At 57.2% G+C, this 19,662-nt stretch overlaps 1 long non-coding RNA gene across 2 annotated transcripts; it reads left to right on the top strand.

Moving 5' to 3' along the window:
- Positions 1-1,829: 1,829 nt before the first annotated feature.
- LOC142360574 (uncharacterized) lies at positions 1,830-7,197 on the top strand. Of its 2 annotated transcripts, none has more exons than XR_012763181.1 (3): positions 1,830-2,148; positions 2,680-2,764; positions 3,493-7,197. It is a non-coding gene; the product is annotated as an uncharacterized LOC142360574 (long non-coding RNA). The 2 variants fall into 2 exon arrangements; XR_012763180.1 differs by having other exon boundaries at positions 2,680-2,815.
- Positions 7,198-19,662: the final 12,465 nt, after the last annotated feature.

Genomic DNA, 19,662 nt, shown 5'->3' with positions numbered 1-19,662 from the left:
TTACACTAATCCCTGTTTTCTCATTAAGGAATGTAGTGGAAGGACATGGGCACAAGCTATCGCTTAGTCGTTAGACAAAATAATTAAGTGAAACAAAAGTGGTCTTGATTCTCAGCAAATAATTGGGATAATTGTGGGATAAAAGAGACTCCTAAATAACTCTACTCCAGACAGCTCAGCCTTGGGAGGGCAAATGCGCCAAGCTACAGAGATAAGGAGGCACCAAGAGAGCAACAAGACTGGAGCAAAACAACCTGAAGGACACGATGGACGTGATGCTAGAACTGAGTTTGCGCAGAAACAAATGTCAATCAGTGAACAGCGTGATGAAGAGGATGGGCCTTCATCTTGGGACCCCCGAAGACCACCCAAAGATACTAACAGACATGCGTGAAAGATATTTACATATGCTAATTAGTTCCTAGAAATGTAATAAATAATGACCTGTGTGATTGTATTTAACCTGAAGCAACAGGGTGTCTGGCACGCACGTTTGGAGGAGAAATCCCCCGTGTGCCTGGCACCGCAATAAAGAATCCCTGCTGAGCAGTGTACATTGTGCTGTTAGGTTTTTCTTACCGGATCTTCGAATCAGTCCCCCAGCACTCCCAGTCCCTCTGCGCAGAGCTGCTCTCCAGCAGCTCAGCCCCAGCCTGTACTGGTGCCTGGGGTTGTTCCTCCCCAGGGGCAGGACCCTGCATTTGCCCTTGTTGAACCTCATCAGGTTCCTCTCTGCCCAACTCTCCAGCCTGTCCAGGTCACGCTGGATGGCAGCACAGCCTGCTGGTGTGCCCACCACTCCTCCCAGTTTGGTGTCATCAGCAAACTGGCTGAGGGTACACTCTAACTCTTCATCCAGGTCATTGATGAAGAAGTTGAACAAGACTGGGCCCAGTACTGACCCCTGAGGGACACCACCAGTTACCGGCCTCCAACCAGACTCAGCGCCGCTGATGCCAACCCTCCGAGCTCTGCCATTCAGCCAGTTCTCAATCCACCTCACTGACCACTCATCCAGCCCACACTTCCTGAGCTTCCCTAGGAGGATGTGATGGCAGACCGTGTCGAAAGCCTCGCTGAAGTCGAGGTAGACAACATCTGTGGCTCTCCCTTCGTCTACCCAGCCAGTCATGTCATCACAGAAAGCTATCAGATGGGGCAGGCATGATTTCCCCTTGGTGAATCCATGCTGACTACTCCCGATAACCTTCTTTTCCTCCAGTTGCTCGTTGATGGCCTCCAGGATAAGCTGCTCCATCACCTTTCCCGGGATGGAGGTGAGGCTGCCCGGCCTGTAGTTCCCTGGGTCCTCCTTCTTGCCCTTTTTGAAGATTGCAGTGACACTCCCCAGCTCCAGGGCCGCTCTCCGGCCCCCGCAGCCTCGGCCCCCCCCGCGCCTCCGTCCTGAGGGAACTCGGCCCGCGGCCGCCCTAATGGGGGGGGGGGGGGGGGCTGTCCCGCCGCAGTCTCCCCTCCCCGCCGGCCCCGCAGCAGCTCGCAGCGCTCCGGCACGAGCCCCCCACGCCCCGGCCCCGGCCCGGCGCGGGGCTGCTGCGGGACGGCTCCCCGCGCCCGGTGTCCCCCCCCGCGGTCCCGCTCCCGCCCTCTCCCCTCAGCGGCTCCGGCGCGCGCCGCTTTCCCGCCCCAGCAGCGAGCCCTGAGGCGAGCGAGGGAGCCGCGCGCCCCGCCCGCTCTCGCGAGAGCGGCTGGCGGCACCTGGGTGGGGCCGGAGCCGCCGCGGCTGCGCCCCCGCCGGTCAACGGCCCCTGCGCGCGCCGCGGGCCGGGGCCGGGGCCGGGGCCGGGGCCGGGGCCGTCGTGTCCCGGCGGGGCGGGCGGCGCCATGTTGGGAGCTTGGCGGGCGGCGAGTCGGGGCCGGGTGCGGCGGGCGAGCGGGGCTGCGCTGGGCGGGGCAGCGTCCTGCGGCGGGGGCCGGGGCAGGGCCGGGGTGCGGGCAGCGCCGGGCGGCTGCGAGCGAGCTGTGCCGGGGGGAGCCCCGGGAGGGAGCGGCGAGGGCTCGGCGAGGGGGACTCTGTGCTGAGGGGCAGCGAGGCAGGCGCCTGTGGGCCCGGCCGGGAATGCCGTGCCGCCGGCTGCCTTCCGGGTGCTGAGGGCCGGGCCGTGGCTGGAGGAGTGACTTGCGGACAAGGTGAGACTCCACCGCGCTCCGATTTCAAGTAGGTCTGTTTTGTTCAGCGCTGGGCACGGGGGCAGCACCGCCAGAGGCGGGCGCGCCGATATCGCCAGGCCGTCTGTAACTTGGACAGCTCTGTTCTGCATATTCACAGACACAGGCACAGCCTTTCCTGCTCTCTATTAAGATTAGTTCCAAGAAGTCGTTTCCATGAACTCCTCCCGACTGCGCTTGCGCGGTGCCTCCTTGGGGTGGTCGTCAGGGTCTTGGGGATGAAGATAGGTGACTCCTCTTGGTCACCGCTAGTAACCTTTGAACTTCACGCAGGCTCAGTTCCTTCTGGGCCTTTTCCCAAACTCCGGAACTGGCTACGGCTGGCTTGAAGTGTAGACTTGTTGTTGTGTAACTCTTCTTTCCAGCCTTATCACTCAAACGGATACAGAATTTGGGGAGCTCAGGAATTTGCCGAGCTGAGCTAGACTAGCATTCCCTAAGTCTTCATAAGCATTGTCTAAGCTCATTTATTTCTTTATTTCTCTTCATCAGGAGGAGGCCCCAGCTTGTGAGGAACACGCACTGTCAGCCGCTGTGGCTGCTTCCCCTGGACACGAATGGCACGGCCAGCGGGAAGGTGGGCAGGATCCAGCCAGAGTGCGAAGCTGCGGGGCTGCGGCTGGAGGGGGTGGGTGCTCACGATGTCCTTTGCTCTGCTCTGAGCATCTGAAGGAAGGGGTGCAGGCAGGAGCAGGTGTGTGATGCGGCTCAGCACTTGGCTGCGTGGCTGGTGCTGTCACCGGGGTTTTGGCTTTCGTGATGATGGGACGCTCTTTGATGAGTCCAAGCTGGCAGGGAGAGGCTTTGCCCCTCTGGTCCCCACCTTGCAGTCCATCGACGGGGGAGGGGCGAGCAGAGAGGTTGCCAGTGAAGACTGAGGCAAAACTGTTGCTGAGCACCTCAGCCTTCTCCTCGTCTCTTGATAGGAGGTCACCGTTCTTGTTCAGCGGGGTGGGTACTCTTTCTTTAGCCTTCCATTTCTGGCTGACATACCTGGAGAAGCCCTGCTTGTTATTCTTAGCATCCCTTGCCAAGTTGAGCTCCAGCTGCGCCTTGGCCCTCCTGACCTCATCCCTACACAGCCGGGCAGCATCCCGGTACTCTTCCCAAGCTACCTGTCCCCGCTTCCACTGCCTGTGCAGTTCCCTCGTGCCCTTTCGTTTGAGCAGCAGGTCTCGACTCAGCCGTGCTGGTCTCTTCCCTTCCTTGCCTGACTTCTTACACCTGGGGACTAAGAGCTCCTGCGCTCTCTGGAAAGCATCCTTCAAGAAGTGCCAACTCTTTTCTGCTCTCTTGTCCCTGCAGGCACTTTCCCGTGGGGTCTGACTGACTGACTGTTTGAAGAGCTGCAAGTTGGCTTCCCAAAAGTTCAGGATCCTGACTATACTCCTCTCCCACATCCCTCAGGACTGTGAACTCCAGCGATGCGTGATCACTGCAGACAGATGGGACCCTCGCGTTGGACACCCAGCTTGGCACCAGCAATCGAGGTGCCAAGAAGAGCTGTGCTTCAGGAGCAACCACTTGGGAAGCAGTCCAGTTCCTCCATGTGCTGCTAATGTTTCTCCAGATCCTCCAGATCCCCGACTCCAGCACCCTACAGGCGACCTGGAGTCTCTCCAGGCACTTTCTGCCAGAGGCTCCATTCTGCCCCTGGGCCCACATAAAACTGAGGGAGCATGACGCTGAGGCCTGTAAATGACAAAGGGAGAGCAGGAGATGTGCAGCAAGGGGCAGGAGGGAAGGTTTGAGCATCCCCAACAAGACAGAGCTGTGACCTGATCCCCTCTGTGTGAAAAGCCTTCAGAGTTTAGCTTTTCTCTGTGAGGAAATACAGAACTACAGGCCTGTGCAGCCCAGAGGGATAGAAGGGGAGGCGTGGGCATCCATGAGAAGACAGAGCTTGGACTCGATCCCCTCCACGTGAAAGTTCTTCAGACGCTACGCACATGTGGCTTCTGGTCCCACATAAAACTGAGGAGCACAAAGCTGAGGCCCACACGAGGCCAAGGGAGAGCAGGAGATGTGCAGCAAGGGACAGGGGGGGAGGATCAGGCATGGGGCACCTCAGCCCAGCCCCAGGTCCATCCTCCTGCCCAGCTCTGCTGCCCTAAGCTGGCCCCTGAGCTTGGGCCCTGAGCGCTCCCCTTCCAGGACGGCTACAAGACAGTGCTGAGGCTGTTCCTTATCTCAGCACCCAGGGAAAGTTCACTGCCTCGCAAGGAGTCCTCCTGTCCCTGGCACCCCAGCTTCCAGCCAGTTTAACCCCTTCTTGCCATTGGGTGTCCTTGCCCTTCAGGCCAGATGGATCCTCGCTGACCAGTGACTCCTGTGGAGCAGTTACAGTCAGAATTAGCCCTTCAAGGGTCCCACGCCACCCCAAAACCACCCAAGAAACCCAGCAGCACCCCAAACTGCTGCCACTGCTCGTGGCTGTGCCCACCACCTGCGGCCCCCATCCTCTTGGCACCTCCCTACAGAGATGTGCCTGAACTCGGTGAGGTTCCTGCTGGCCCATTTCTGCAGCCCCCCCAGGTCCCTGTGGACACCAGCACACCCACTGGGGTACCGGCCAGCCCCTGCCCCAGTTTGGTGGGTGCCAGCGGTGCCTGGTGCCAGCCCGTCCCCGCTGGGCTCGGGCACTGAGGGGGTTGCACCCCCAGCCGCGAGATGGGTGGATGAACCACGACACCAGGGACAGAGAAAACATTTAATATTTGAACAATTCAGATGGGAGGGCAGCCCAGGGGGGTTCCCATCCCCGCACGCCCCGGCCGCTCAGTGGTAGGGGATCCCCTTGTCCTTGTGGAACCATCGCTGCCACTACTGGGACTTGCAGCATCGGTCACGTAGGGGCTGAAAGTGGCATCTCCACCAGGCCTTGAGGCGTCGCCAGCCCTTCCGCAGGCACCGTCCTGCCCTGCATGGAGACCAGGCCTCTTGGCCATGCGCCCTGCCTGTGGGCTCCAGTTGCTGGGGTCCGGTCTCTGCCTGGGTGCTGCTGTTGGAAGCAGCAGAGATGCTGCTGGCCGGTCCTCCCATGGAGGTAATGATGTCTGCCACCTCTGAGCTGCTTCTTGCTGGCCCCGTGGGGCTGCTCCTCTGGAGCCCCTTGGGACTGGTCCTTTCTGGTGCCATGGGGCTGCTCCTCTTTGACGCTGTCGGGCTCCTCACGCTCTGCCCTGTGGAGGTGCTGATTCCTGACACCATGGAGCTGCTCCTTTCCAGCTCCATGGAGCTGAGGGTCTCTGGGCTCACTGCTCTGTCCCAGTGTAGGACCCCATCCACAGCCTCGTCCACGTTGTCATCAATGCATGGCACGTCTTCTCCGAGGCTCTGGGGCAACACTGCCAGAGGGACGTCCTCCTCCGTCTTGGTGGGGGGATGTGGGAGCTCCCCAGGGGAGGTCCCACCACAGGCTCTCCTGCTTCCCCCCTCTCCCCCTTGATCCTGAGCCTGCAGTGCCTGCAGCAGCTCGCGTCGCTGCTGCGTTGACAGCGGGTTGTCCCGGATGGCGCGGATGAACTCTGGGATGAGCTGCGCCACGGTCATGGGCATGTGTGGGGAGCTGGTGGGGGGTGGCAGCACATGTTTGGGGCTCTGTACCCTGTCCTCCTTGTCCCCAGGGACCTGGTCTTCCTCTGCCCCCGACACTGGCTGCAGTGGGTGGTCCTGGCCACGGTCTGGCTCCGCCTGCCCCACCAAGATGCAAACAGCCTTGCGGGACTGGGAGGGTGCTGAGCGGTTGAGTGCCGGCGGCTCCATCATTGCACCACGCCAGGAATGCGGGAAGGTGTAGAGCGAGCTCATGGAAATGGAGCTGCTCTGTGACAGGGGGACCAGGGAGGTCAGCAAGGCCAGCGGGGCTGTGCTCCACTCCTCCGTGCTGTCCCTGCAGAGGAGGAGAGAGAAGAGACCCCGCTGCGCCCCGGCCCCTCCACCGGGACCCACGGGCAGCAGCCCGACCTCGGCCGGCGGGCAGGGCTGGGCAATGCGGGCAGGGGCAGGGCATGGGGAGAGGGGTCTGGGGCAGGATTTGGGGACTCCCCCAGCACTCACACTGTCTCCACGCTCGGCATGGCCTTCACCGCTCCTCCATTAGCAGTGGGAGAATCTACAGAGGGAGGAGATGGAGTGAGCGGCCGTCAGCCCCCGGCACAGCCCCGGCTCAGCGCTGCCGTGGGGTGTTGGCTGTTTGCAGGGCGCTTGGTGCTGGGGCCGCTCACCTCTCCGGTTCTGTTGCCAGGCTCTCACCACGTTCATCCTACGTTCCAGGTGCTTCCAGAAACGCTGCAGGGCAACCAGGAGATAACGGCAGACTGAAGCACCCAGCCAGCTGCCTGCTCTCGCAGAGCCCTTTTATAGCAGGCAGGCACACCCCCCTTTATGACACCGTGAGCCATGCCAGGGCCCCCTTTGTGACACCGCGGGGCAGTCCGAGCTGTGCAGGCACAGGGTACGGGTGCCGGGTACAGGGCACAGGCACAGGGTGCCGGGACATTCCAGCACTGGGAGGCGCATTCAGCAGAAGCCACTCGCCTCGCTAGCACCAGGGAATCTGCCACTCGGCCTGGACCTGCTCGACCCAAACCCCTGCGCACTGTGGGAGGAGAGAAGGTCCCTGGGACACATCTAAGGAACTGGCCGGGAAAAACAGTCTGGGCTCTTCCCTCCTCGGGACAGGGAAAACCTATCCACGGGATCGATTCTGCTCAAGCACCTGCACGCACCTGGTGGGTAATGTGGAAGGATGGGGGAGTCCAGGGTGTACCTTGAGGGGTGCAGCTGTGGCTGAAGGACAGGAGGAAAGGAACAAAGAAACAGGATGCCAGACCCCAACTGCTAGCCAAGCGTGAAGATTGGGTGAACGACACAAGATGATCAATCAGAAGCACAAAGGAACCGCGTGCCAAGAGACCCTCACCAATGAGATTCAGGGGGTGGGGGAGAAGGGAATATAAAAATGTTATGGATACCCAGTAAAGTGCTTCTGCTTCTGTCTGCTTTCTATTGCTGTGCTTGCTTCCTTTTTGACTGCCGTAACATATTGTGGCATGCTGCCACACCTTTCCACCTCCATGGAGCTGAGGGGCTCTGGGCCCACTTCTCTGTCCTTGTGTAGGACCCCATCCAAAGCTTCATCCACGTCCTCGTCAATCCATGGCAGCTGTGCTCCAGGGCTCTGGGGCCACACTCTGGCCCTCAGCTGTTGCAGCTGGACCTGCTCCTCTGTCTTGGTGGGTGGACATGGGAGGTCACCAGGGGGGGTCCCACCGCAGGCTCCCACACCATCTCCTGCTCCCCCTCGATGCCGGGCCAGCAGTGCCTGCAGCAGCTTGCATTGCTGCTCTGTTGACACCTGCTTGGCCCGGATGAGCTCTGGGACGAGCTGCCCCGTGCCCATGGTCATGGCTGAGGGGCTGCTGGGGTGCGGCTTCACTTCTGCGGAGCTCTGTACCCTGTCCTCCTTGACCCTGGAGATCTGCTCTTGCTGTGTCCCTGACACTGGCTGCAGTGGGGGGTCCTGGCCACGGTCTGGATCCGGCTCCCCAGCTGACCCCCCCAACAGTCTTGGGGGACCAGGAGGCTTCTGAGTGGTTGAGTGCTGCCAGCTCCGCCATCGCTCTGGGCCAGGGTCCAGGAAGGAGTAGAGGGAGCCCATGGAAATGGAGCTGCTCTGCGACAGGGTGGCCAGGGAGCCCAGGGACTTCATGAAGGCCAGCGGGGTCCGCGGGGACAGGCGCTCCCTGCTCCACGCCTTCGTGCTGGCACTGCAGAGGAGAGGGAAGAGACCCCGCTGCACCCTGGCCCCTCCAGTGGGACCCACGGGCAGCACCCTGACCTCGGCCGGCGGGCAGGGCTGGGCAGCGCGGGCAGGGGCAGGACATGAGGAGAGGGTCAGCCCGTGGGCAGTCGTTGCCGGGGTCCAGTCTGTGCCGGGGTGCTGCTGGCCGGTCCCATGGACCTGCTCCTGCCTGGCCCTATGGGGCTCCTCATGTCCAGTTTTGGCTGCTCTTCTTCAGCCCCGTGGGACTGGTCCAGCCCGGCCCCATGGAGCTGCTCCTCTTCACTTCCATTGGGCTCCTCCTCTCCAGCTCCACCGGGCTCCTCCTGCCCCTGCCCGGGGGCTGCTCCTGCCCGACGCCATGGAGCTGCTCCTTTGGAGTCCTCCGGAGCGGATTCTCTCCGGGTTCCGAGCTTCGCAAGCCCCAGCCGCTCAGTGGTAGGGGCACCCGTTGTCCTTGTGGGACCATCGTTGCCAACACGGAGGCTTGCAGCATCAGATGTGTTGGGGCCGGCAGCGGTGTCTCCACCAGGCCTTGAGGCATCTCCAGAGCCAGGAGCAGCCCTCCCGCAGGCACCATGCTGCCCTGCACGGCCCTGGGGACGCCTGGCCACACTCCCTGCCTGTGGGCACCCGCTGCTGGGCTCTGGTCTCTGCCAGGGTGCTCCTGCCCAGAGCAGCAGGGATGGTGCTGGCTAGTCCTCCCATGGAGGTAATCATGTCTGGTCCCATGGAGCTGCTTCTGTCTGGCCCCGTGGGGCTGCTCCTCTCGAGCCCCTTGAGACTGGTCGTTCCCGGCCCCATTGGGCTGCTCCTCTTCAGTGCTGTCGGGCTTGTCTTCCGCTCCACGGGACGGTTCTTCTTCTGTACTATCGGGCTTCTCTTGTCCAGCTGCATCCCCGGGCTTCTCCGGCCTTGCTCCATGGGGCTGTTCCTCTTCGATACTATCGCGATCCTCACGCTCTGCCCCATGGACCTGCTGCTTGCTAACGCCATGGAGCTGCTCCTTTCCACCTCCATGGAGCTGAGTGTCTTCAGGCCCACTGCTCTGTCCCAGTGTAGGACCCCGTCCACAGCCTCGTCCACGTCCTCGTCCATCCATGGCAAGTCTGCCGCGAGGCTCTGGGGCCACACTGCCAGATGGACCTGCTCCTCCGTCTTGGTGTGGGGAAGTGAGGGCTCCCCGGGAGGGATCCCGCCCCAGGCTTCCCTGTCACCCCCCTCTCCCCCTTGACGCTGGGCCCGCAGCTCCCGCAGCAGCTCGTGTAGCTGCTCAGTTGACACCTGGTTGGCCCGGATGGCACAGATGAACGCCGGGATGAGCCGCCCCATGGTCTTGGCCATGGCTAGGTGGCCGCTGAGGTGCGGCTTCACATGTCTGGGGCTCTGTGCCCAGTCCTCCTTGTCCCCGGGAACCTGCTCTTGCTCTGTCGCCGACCCTGGCTGCAGTGGGTGGCCCTAGCCAGAGTCTATCTCCAGCTCCCCACCGAGCCCCCAGTAGCCTCTGGGCATCAGGCTGAGGGCCCGTACTGGCACCCCATCCCTCCCCAGCTTTGTTCTCCTCCCCAGGGCCAACACTTTCACTTGGTGAACTCCAGGAGGGTCCAGCTGACCCATTTCTCCAGCCCCCCCAGATCCCTCTGGACACCAGCACACCCACTGGGGTACCGGCCAGCCCCTGCCCCAGTCTGGTGGGTGCCAGCGGTGCCTGGTGCCAGCCCGTGCCCGCTGGGCTCGGGCACTGAGGGGGTTGCACCCCCCGCCGCGAGATGGGTGGATGAACCACGACTCCAGGGACAGAGAAAACATTTAATATTTGAACAATTCAGATGGGAGGGCAGCCCAGGGGGGTTCCCATCCCCGCACGCCCCGGCCGCTCAGTGGTAGGGGATCCCCTTGTCCTTGTGGAACCATCGCTGCCACTACTGGGACTTGCAGCATCGGTCACGTAGGGGCTGAAAGTGGCATCTCCACCAGGCCTTGAGGCGTCGCCAGCCCTTCCGCAGGCACCGTCCTGCCCTGCATGGAGACCAGGCCGCTCGGCCATGCGCCCTGCCTGTGGGCTCCAGTTGCTGGGGTCCGGTCTCTGCCTGGGTGCTGCTGTTGGAAGCAGCAGAGATGCTGCTGGCCGGTCCTCCCAGGGAGGTAATGATGTCTGCCACCTCTGAGCTGCTTCTTTCTGGCCCCGTGGGGCTGCTCCTCTGGAGCACCTTGTGTTTGGTCCTTTCTGGTGCCATGGGGCTGCTCCTCTTTGACACTGTCGGGCTCCTCACGCTCTGCCCTCTGGAGGTGCTGATTACTGACACCATGGAGCTGCTCCTTTCCAGCTCCATGGAGATGAGTGTCTCCAGGCTCACTGCTCTGTCCCAGTGTAGGACCCCATCCACAGCCTCGTCCACGTTGTCATCAATGCATGGCACGTCTTCTCTGAGGCTCTGGGGCCACACTGCCAGAGGGACGTCCTCCTCTGTCTTGGTGGGGGGACGTGGGAGCTCCCCAGGGGAGGTCCCACCACAGGATCCCCTGCTTCCCCCCTCTCCCCCTTGATCCTGAGCCTGCAGCTTCTGCAGCAGCTCACGTTTTTCCGGGAAGGAGTAGAGCGAGCCCGTGGAAATGGAGCTGCTGTGTGACAGGGGGACCAGGGAGCCCATGGAGTCCATGGAGGTCAGCAAGGCCAGCGGGGCGTTGCTCCACTCCTCCGTGCTGTCCCTGCAGAGGAGGAGAGAGAAGAGACCCCGCTGCACCCCGGCCCCTCCACCGAGACCCACGGGCAGCACCCCGACCTCGGCCGGTGGGCAGGGCTGGGCAGTGCGGGCAGGGTCATGGCATGGGGAGAGGGTCTGGGGCAGGATTTGGGGACTCCCTCAGCACTCACCCTGTGTCCATGCTCAGCAAGGGCTTCTCCTCTTCTCCATTAGCAGTGGGAGAAACTACAGAGGGAGGAGATGGAGTGAGCGGCCGTCAGCCCCCGGCACAGCCCGGGCTCAGCGCTGCCATGGGGTGTTGGCTGTTTGCAGGGCGCTTGGTGCTGGGGCCGCTCACCTCTCCCGTTCTGTCGCCAGGCTCTCACCATGTTCATCCGACGTTCCAGGTTCTTCCAGAAACGCTGCAGGGCAACCAGGAGCTCGGTGAGACGAGAGCAGCTCCCGAGCCCACGCTGCAGCCCCCCACGCCACCCAACGCCACCCCACCCCACCCCACGCCATGCTGCCTTGCAGTGCGGTGCAGCAGTCACCGACCTTGGTCTGCCTGACCCGCAGCACGGCAGTGATCATGCTGAACTGCGTGAAGAGCATCGTCATCATCATCAGGTCATCCAGGGTGGGGATTTCGTTGGGTCCCATGGCACCAGCTCTGGTGCGTCCGCGGCACTCCGAGTCACCCGCACAGGCTGGAGATGCGGATCCGCAGCGACCTCCTGGGACCCCACTGATGGGACCCCCAGAACTACTGGTGTAGCCGAGGCTGAGGCTGCAGTCTGCCGAGATAATGCCAGACTGAAGCCCCCAGCCAGCTGCCTGCTCTCGCAGAGCCCTTTTATAGCAGGCAGGCACACCCCCCTTTATGACACCGTGAGCCATGCCAGGCCCCCCTTTGTGACACCGCGGGGCAGTCCGAGCTGTGCAGGCACAGGGTACAGGTGCCGGGTACAGGGCACAGGTACAGGGTGCCGGGACATTCCAGCACTGGGAGGCGCATTCAGCAGAAGTGTCCAGGGTTTGGCCAGGACAGGGTTAATTCTCACCGGACTCCAGGAAGGGCACAGCCGGGGGGTGGGGGCTGACCCCACCTGGCCAAACAGAGACCGGTATTCCATACTATGTGACGTCACGCTGGGTTCTTGGGGTGGGGGGGGCAGCGCGGCAGGGGCTCACTGGTGGCTTGGGGGGGCGCGGGACCGGTCCTGTCCGGGAGAGCGGCTGTCTGGGTCGTGCAGTTCGTTGTTGTGTTTTCTCCTTATCTGTACCGTTGTTGTTGCTGTTCCCTCTGTTTGCTGTTCTGTTAAACTGCCCTTATCCCGACCCACCGGTTTCTGCCTGTTTTCTTTTTCATTCTCCTCCGCACGTCGGCGGGGGGAGGGGCGGCCGCGTGGCGCTTTTGTTGCCGGCGGCAGCCGAAACCAAGACATTGATTTGGCGCCCAAGCGCGGGGCAGGGATAATGGCAGGGCTGAGCAGCGGGTGTTAAAACTGCTTTCTTAGATTTTGTTAAATTTTGTTATAGGCATTTTTCTGTGTTATTTAAATAGTCGCCGGTAAAAATGTTGCTGACTTTATTCAGATGGCTGTGGTTTTTGAACCCTTATTTGCAGTATGTGTTTACTGCCATGCTGTTCATCATCACTGGAAAAAGGATTAAGATGATCATTTTGCTGTACTGTACGATATCGACTTACGATATGATAACATCACTGTGCATGAAATTAGTCTTGTATTTGCATGCGGCACTGCGGTCATTTCCGTACCTCGGATCCTATGTCTTAGATTTTGTGAATAATGAAACCCAGCCTGTGGGGAAAACCGAAGGGGATACCTTCCCCCACTCTTTCGCCCCCCCCTCTCTCCCTCAGGCTGCTCCTAACGGCTTTTGAGAATTTGGAGTACCCGTGGGATGCTCAGGGCAGCACTCTCCTTTTGTTCTGCCTCCTGAATGGGTTCTGGGTTTTGTTTAGGGTTAAGCAAGTCGTTAAGAACATCGTGCAGAGACCTGCCCCGGGGCTGGATAGCTGTGAGTGGCTGGGTGTGTGGGACAGCATGGGCAGATGTCTAGAGCAGTGGGCACCTGCAGTGTGTTTTAAACTCACCCCTGAACAAATACAGAATCCGGACAATCTGGTAAAATATCTGAAAAAAGTGTGCTGCCACCCTGGGAACTCCAGAGAGACACAGATCACTGCCACGTGCTGGGGTCTGGCCCACGCCTACCGAGCTGCCCTGTTCAACACTGTTCAGTGCCCTAAAGGGGAAAGGGGGGGGAAGCGAAGCGGCAGGCACTGCGACTGGCGCTGCCCCCCCAGCCAGCCCTGCAGCCCCTCCAGCCCAGCAGGCAGTCACAGCCCCCCCGACTGGCACCACCGCTGCCACAGCTGCAGGGCCTGCCTCGGTTTCCCCAGCGGGCACGGCAGCTGCTCCCGCCCCAGCTCCAGCTGCAGGCATCACGGCTGAGCCCAGTGACCAACCTGTGCCAGTAGCAGTCGCCCCTGTAAAACTAAAGAAAGATGCAAAGAGAGCAGATCGCTCCGGGAGGGATGACGATGAGCCAGGGTCATCGCGGGAGATAGAGACAGAGATCATCACCCGGTCCCTGCCCCTGGGCGAACTGCGATACATGCGGAAAGATTTCAGCCGCCACCCTGGTGAGCACATTGCCACCTGGCTGCTGCAGTGCTGGGATAACGGGGCCAGCAGCTTGGAGTTAGAGGGCAAGGAAACCAAGCAGCTGGGATCCCTGGCCAGGGACGGGGGCATTGACAAGGCCATTGGGAAAAAGGAACAAGTCCTCCGCCTCTGGAGGAGACTTCTCTCAGGCGTGAGGGAGAGGTACCCCTTCAGTGACGATTTTGTATGTTATCCTGGCAAGTGGACCAATATGGAAAGGGGTATTCAGTACTTGAGGGAATTAGCTGTGCGGGAGCTGGTTTATAATGAACCAGATGATGACCAGTTACCCACAGACCCAGATGAAGTCCAGTGCACAGCATCTATGTGGAGGAAGTTTGTGCGGAGCGCACCCTCCTCATATGCCAAGTCGCTGGCAGTTGTAAACTGGAAGGGTAAGGAGGCACCAACAGTGGATGAGGTGGCTGTCAGACTCTGGCAATATGAGGAAAGTCTCTCTTCCTGCCTTGTCTCAGCTGTGGAGAAACTGGCCCAGGAGGTGCGGCAAGTCAAAGAGAACATGTCCTACTCCCCACCTGTACGGGCCAGTGTCTCAGCTATTAGGGGCAAGCGTTTCTCTGCTCAGGAGAGGGAATACAGAGGCTACACACCCCGGGGCACCCTGTGGTTCTACCTGCATGACCACGGAGAGGACATGAGGAAGTGGGATGGAAAACCCACCTCAAGTCTTGTGGGCCTCAGCAGGGCCCCCAGCACGGTGCAATTGATGAGGGAGGATGTGTTGGAACTTGTGGGCCATAAACCCTGGGAAGAAGGGAGTTAGTGCCCAGCCATCCTGACCCTGAGAAGAAGAGAGATAGTGCCGAGCCATCCTGAAGGAGGAAGCAAGGCCTTGGATAAGATAAGAAAAGAATGTGTCTGCATGGCCTTAGTTTAGATGAGGTTAGGAAAAGAATGTGTCTGTATTAGCAACTGTGTTAACCAATCAATAGGTGCCTAGTTTGAAACTGAACCAATCAGTTTAAAACACGCTGCCTTCTGATCTGTATCAATGTATGTGTGTAAGAACAATAAAACGATCATCCTGCTTGCATCAAGCAGTGTCCCGTCTCTCAGTCGCGGCAAATTGGTGACCCCGATGTGATTTGGAGAAAAACCACCTATCTGCATGGCATGCTGCGAGTCCCACAGGACGTTGAATGAGCTGCTGAAAGGAAGCAGGAGCCGGCTTAAACAATCCCTCCGGAGCTGAGAGGTGAGCTGTGGGAAACATGGGAAGTCAGACGTCTTCCCCAGAGAGAGACGTATATGAGCTTATGAAAGCTCTCCTTAAAAAACATGGAAAGAATATTTCTGGGCATGATCTTAAACTGATGCTTAAATGGGTACAGGTGAAGATGCCCACTGTAACTGCGTCTACTATCTTTATGCGGGAACTTTGGGACGATGTGGGGGTGAAACTATGGGACGCGGCAACGACAGGGAACGCCGAAGCCCAGTGTATGCTCCCCTGGTGGAGGAGTGTTTTAGAGACTTTAAAAGCGCAAGAGAAAAATCATAAAGACAAAGCAGGGGAGGAGAATAACTCTCCCACGGCGCCTCCGGTGCTGCCAGAGAACAAACCTTTAAGAGTGTGTGCTGCAGGATACCCCCCGGGCAGGGATCCTTTTGACCCGGGTCCAGTGGATCCTGAAAAAGAACCGGATCTCTACCCCCCTAACCCGCGCGATGTGTGGGCTAATATAAAACGCCAAGCCTTGAAGGAGGGGGAGTTAGAAATCGCTAAAACAATTGTAGCCCCCGTGATCTATCAGGGTCGGGGGGCTCAGTGGGAGGCTTTATCTTTCTCGGTAATTAAGGAACTGCGCTGTACTGTTACTGAGCACGGGCTTTCATCTCCGTATTTTGCAAGTTTGTTGTCTTCTGTTTTCGACACTTATGTTATGACTCCGCATGATTTAAAATCTTTAGCGCAACTGTTACTGACTCCGACACAGTACTCCCTGTGGGAGGCATATTGGAGGGGGGGACTCCAGGCACTTCTCACGACTTACGTGGGTCACGGCAATGCAGCTGTAGCTGCGCTGACTATAGAACACCTTACTGGCACGGGTCAGTATTCTGATCCGGTGGCTTAAGCCCGGGATATCCCACGGGAAGCTCTTGAAGCGATTCGTGAAAAAGCTAAAAAAGCCCTTTTTAAGGTCCCTGACTCACAAAAACCACTAAAAACCTTCACTACGATTACCCAGGACCCCCGGGAACCTTATATGCAGTTCATTGACAGGCTGAAGCAAGCCCTGGAACGTCAGATAGACAATACGGAAACACGGGAGATTTTGTTGTTAAAATTGGCTGTAAAAAATGCTAATGTGGATTGTAAAAAGTTACTGAAATCTCTCCCAAATCCAAACCCCACACTGGTGGAAATGGTAGAGGCTTGTAATAGAATTGGCACTATGGATCATAAATTTGAAGCCATGGCTGCTGCTTTCGCGGCCATGTGCGGCTCTGGGGGGCCTGGGAATTGTTATGGTTGTGGCAAACCAGGTCATTTGAAAAGGAACTGTTTGGCTACCAATGCTGGTACCAGGCCCCAGGGCCCTGGGGTCTGCCCTAGATGCCGAAAAGGGCATCATTATGCTAATCAGTGTCGGTCTAAGTATGATTTCCAGGGTCAACCGATACAGGGAAACCGATCACGGAGCGATCGTACCGCAGCCGACGTTTCAACCCCTACGGAGGGAACCAGCAGTGTCTCAAGTCTCCACCCAACAGCAGCTGGTAGCGCTGGATTGGACCTGGCAACCTCCCACACAGTAACATTGCTCGATTCCTCGGTTCACTTATTGTTAACAAATGTTTCGGGGCCCCTACCCCCAAAAACTCAAGCGCTTTTGTTAGGAAGATCATCTACCACCTTGTCAGGACTTTTTGTACTACCAGAGGTTATTGATTCTGACAGTAATGATGAAATTAAAATCATGGCATGGACCCCATTTCCTCCCTGCATGGTGCCAGAAGGCAGCCGTATAGCACAATTGATATTGATTCCTGCAGTGACGGACTCCCCAATTCCTAACCAGCCTCAACAAAGGCAGAGAGGGTTTGGATCTACGGGGGACCCACAAATTTTATGGATACAGTTTATTTCCCAGAAACGACCTGTGTACCAATGTACCCTTATTCGTGGGGGGCAGCAAGTAATATTAAATGGGATTATTGATACTGGAGCTGATGTCACAGTAATATCCCAGGCCAAGTGGCCTCCACAATGGCCTCTGGCTAATGTTTCCCAGACATTAGCTGGAATTGGGGGAACTGGTAAAAGTCACCAAAGCGTAGAATTAATCCAAATCCAAGGCCCGGAAGGGCATACAGCTTCTGTTAAGCCTTTTGTGTTACCTGTTCCTATGGTTCTGTGGGGGCGCGACGTACTGTCTCAGTGGGGAATGTCCATTCGGACCCATTTTTAGGTGGGGCCATTGAAGTGCGCGACACCCTGAAATTAACTTGGAAAACCGATGACCCTATTTGGGTAGATCAATGGCCCCTCCCTCTGGAAAAGCTTCGCGCCCTCCAGGAATTAGTCACGGAGCAGTTAACAAAAGGGCACATCGTGCCCTCCACTAGCCCTTGGAATTCACCTGTCTTTGTCATCAAGAAACAAACTGGCAAGTGGCGCTTACTCCATGACCTTAGAAAAATTAATGACGCTATGGAAGACATGGGAGCCCTTCAACCAGGACTCCCGTCCCCTACTATGATCCCTCGAGATTGGCACTTGACTGTTATTGACCTCAAAGACTGCTTTTTTAACATCCCACTGCATCCAGACGATGCTCCTAAATTTGCCTTTTCAGTTCCAAGCGTCAACATGCAAGCCCTGTTGCAAAGATACCAGTGGACTGTGCTACCACAGGGAATGAAGAATAGTCCTACGATTTGTCAGTGGTATGTAGCTAAAGTACTTACCCCTGTTAGAACTACGATGCCTAGTGTCTTGTTGTATCACTATATGGATGACATCCTGGTGGCTGCACAACTCCATGAAGTCATGGAGGAAGCCGTAGCCCTTGTCATGGCTGCCGTTAACTCGGCAGGCCTCTGTATTGCGCCGAAAAAGGTTCAAAAGATATCTCCATGGAAATACTTAGGTTGGCGCATCAGGGCCCAAACTGTAACTCCCCAACCTCTACAGATACGGACAGACATACAAAATTTACATGATGCACAGAAATTGTTGGGAACAATCAATTGGGTCCGACCACTGTTGGGGATTTCTAATGCGGACCTAAGTCCTTTATTTAGACTGCTAAAAGGGGACACTGACTTACGCGCCCCCCGCAGTCTTGACCCTGAAGCCACTACCTCCCTGCAAAAGGTTGCTACAGCAATTAGTCTCCAACAAGCACACCGATGGGCTCCCGAGCTACCATTTTTACTGATTATTTTAAACCCCGCTCGACAACCTCATGCGCTGATATTTCAGTGGGATTCTCAGAAATCAGACCCACTGCTGATTATTGAATGGGTTTTCTTACCCAATCAATCTTCAAAGATTATTTCAACACAGCACGAGATGTTTGCGTCCTTAATCATTAGAGCCCGGCAACGTTTATTGACACTATCAGGGATGGACTTTGCCTGCATCTGTTCGCCTGTGGCAAGTACTTCCTTACAGTGGCTCCACCAACAATCCAATGCCTTCAGTGTAGCAATAGCTGGCTACACAGGCCAACTTACTTCTCACCCGCCATCTCATAAGCTACTCAATGCTGACTTTCATCTTCTGTCCAGGCCAAAAAGAAGCGACCAACCCTTGCAGGCCCTCACCGTGTTTACGGACGGCTCTGGAAAGTCGCATAAATCGGTCATCTTATGGTGGGATGACCAGCGTGGACAATGGGACTCGGATATAGAGACTGTACCTGGTTCTCCTCAGATAGTAGAACTGAACGCAGTTGTTCGAGTTTTCCGAAAGTGGTCCACACCGCTTAACATAATTACTGACTCAGCTTATGTTACAGGAATTATTGAACGGGCTGAAGCATCTGTGTTACGTGATGTCTCACATTCTGAATTGTTTGCTTTATTGCAGGAACTTATTTTCCTCCTGGACTCGCGCCCTCATCCCTATTTTGTCATGCATGTCAGGGCACATACTGTTTTACCTGGTTTTATTGCAGAAGGGAATCGACGAGCTGATATGCTCACGTTGCCAGTGCAAGTATTACCGGATCACATAGCACAGGCTAAACTCAGCCATTCTTTCTTTCACCAGAATGCTGGAGGTCTTAAACGGCAATTTGACCTCACTACCCAGCAAGCAACTAACATTATCGCCGTGTGTCCTGACTGTCAAAAACACTCCTTTCCGTCGATAACGGGAGGGGTTAATCCTAGGGGACTGCAGAGCTTACAACTGTGGCAAACCGATGTAACCCACTTTTCAGAATTTGGTCATCTAAAATGTATTCACTCTTCCATTGATACCTTTTCTGGTGCCTTATTTGCCTCCTGCCACACAGGAGAAAAGACACGTGATGTTCAAAAACATTTAATGCGTGCCTTTGCCACTTTAGGTATACCCTCTCAAATCAAGACGGACAACGGCCCTGCCTACGTGTCCACCGCAACAAAAGCTTTTTTTAACTCCTGGGGGATTACTCATGTTACTGGCATTCCTCACTCCCCTACAGGCCAATCCTTAATTGAACGCTCTCATCAATCTCTGAAACGTTTATTACAACAACAAAAAGGGGGAGTAGGGACTGCTACCCCTGAGGAGCGTCTACAGAAAGCCTTATATGTTTTTAATTTTTTAAATTGTTCTCTGTTAGACAGCAACCCTCCGATAGTTCGTCATTTTAATACAAATGCTTCATTTGAAGCAACAATCAAGGCCCCAGTATTGATTCGAGATCCTGAAACAGGTAAGATCATGGGGCCTTACCCCCTTATCACGTGGGGCAGAGGTTATGCTTGTGTTTCCACAGAAAGAGGCCCCAGATGGATTCCAGCAAAAAGCGTGCGGCCTTTCCGTGAATCGTTGCCACAACCATCTGAGGACGAATCGGATCGCACCCGGGACCAACCTTCAGAGCAGCAAGTTGGTGAACCTCCTCCAGAGGACCGGGACAGTCAGGACGGTTGAATCATAAAAATAGAAGGACTGTATGAACCAGCATATAGAAACACCAGTCACGAAAGTTTCGTGTCTTTTCTGTAACACTTGTGAACCATGAGTTTTGTGTAAATGCTATAAAGACAGCAGTGTATGCTTTGGCTGTTTTTATTTTTCTGTTATTGCTCCTTCCATGCCTGTTGCAGTGTTTGCAAAAACTAATAA

Source organism: Opisthocomus hoazin, chromosome 1 (genome assembly GCF_030867145.1).
Source record: "Opisthocomus hoazin isolate bOpiHoa1 chromosome 1, bOpiHoa1.hap1, whole genome shotgun sequence".
NCBI classification, from domain to species: Eukaryota; Metazoa; Chordata; class Aves; order Opisthocomiformes; family Opisthocomidae; genus Opisthocomus; species Opisthocomus hoazin.
This window is presented reverse-complemented; position numbering and strand designations above follow the sequence as displayed.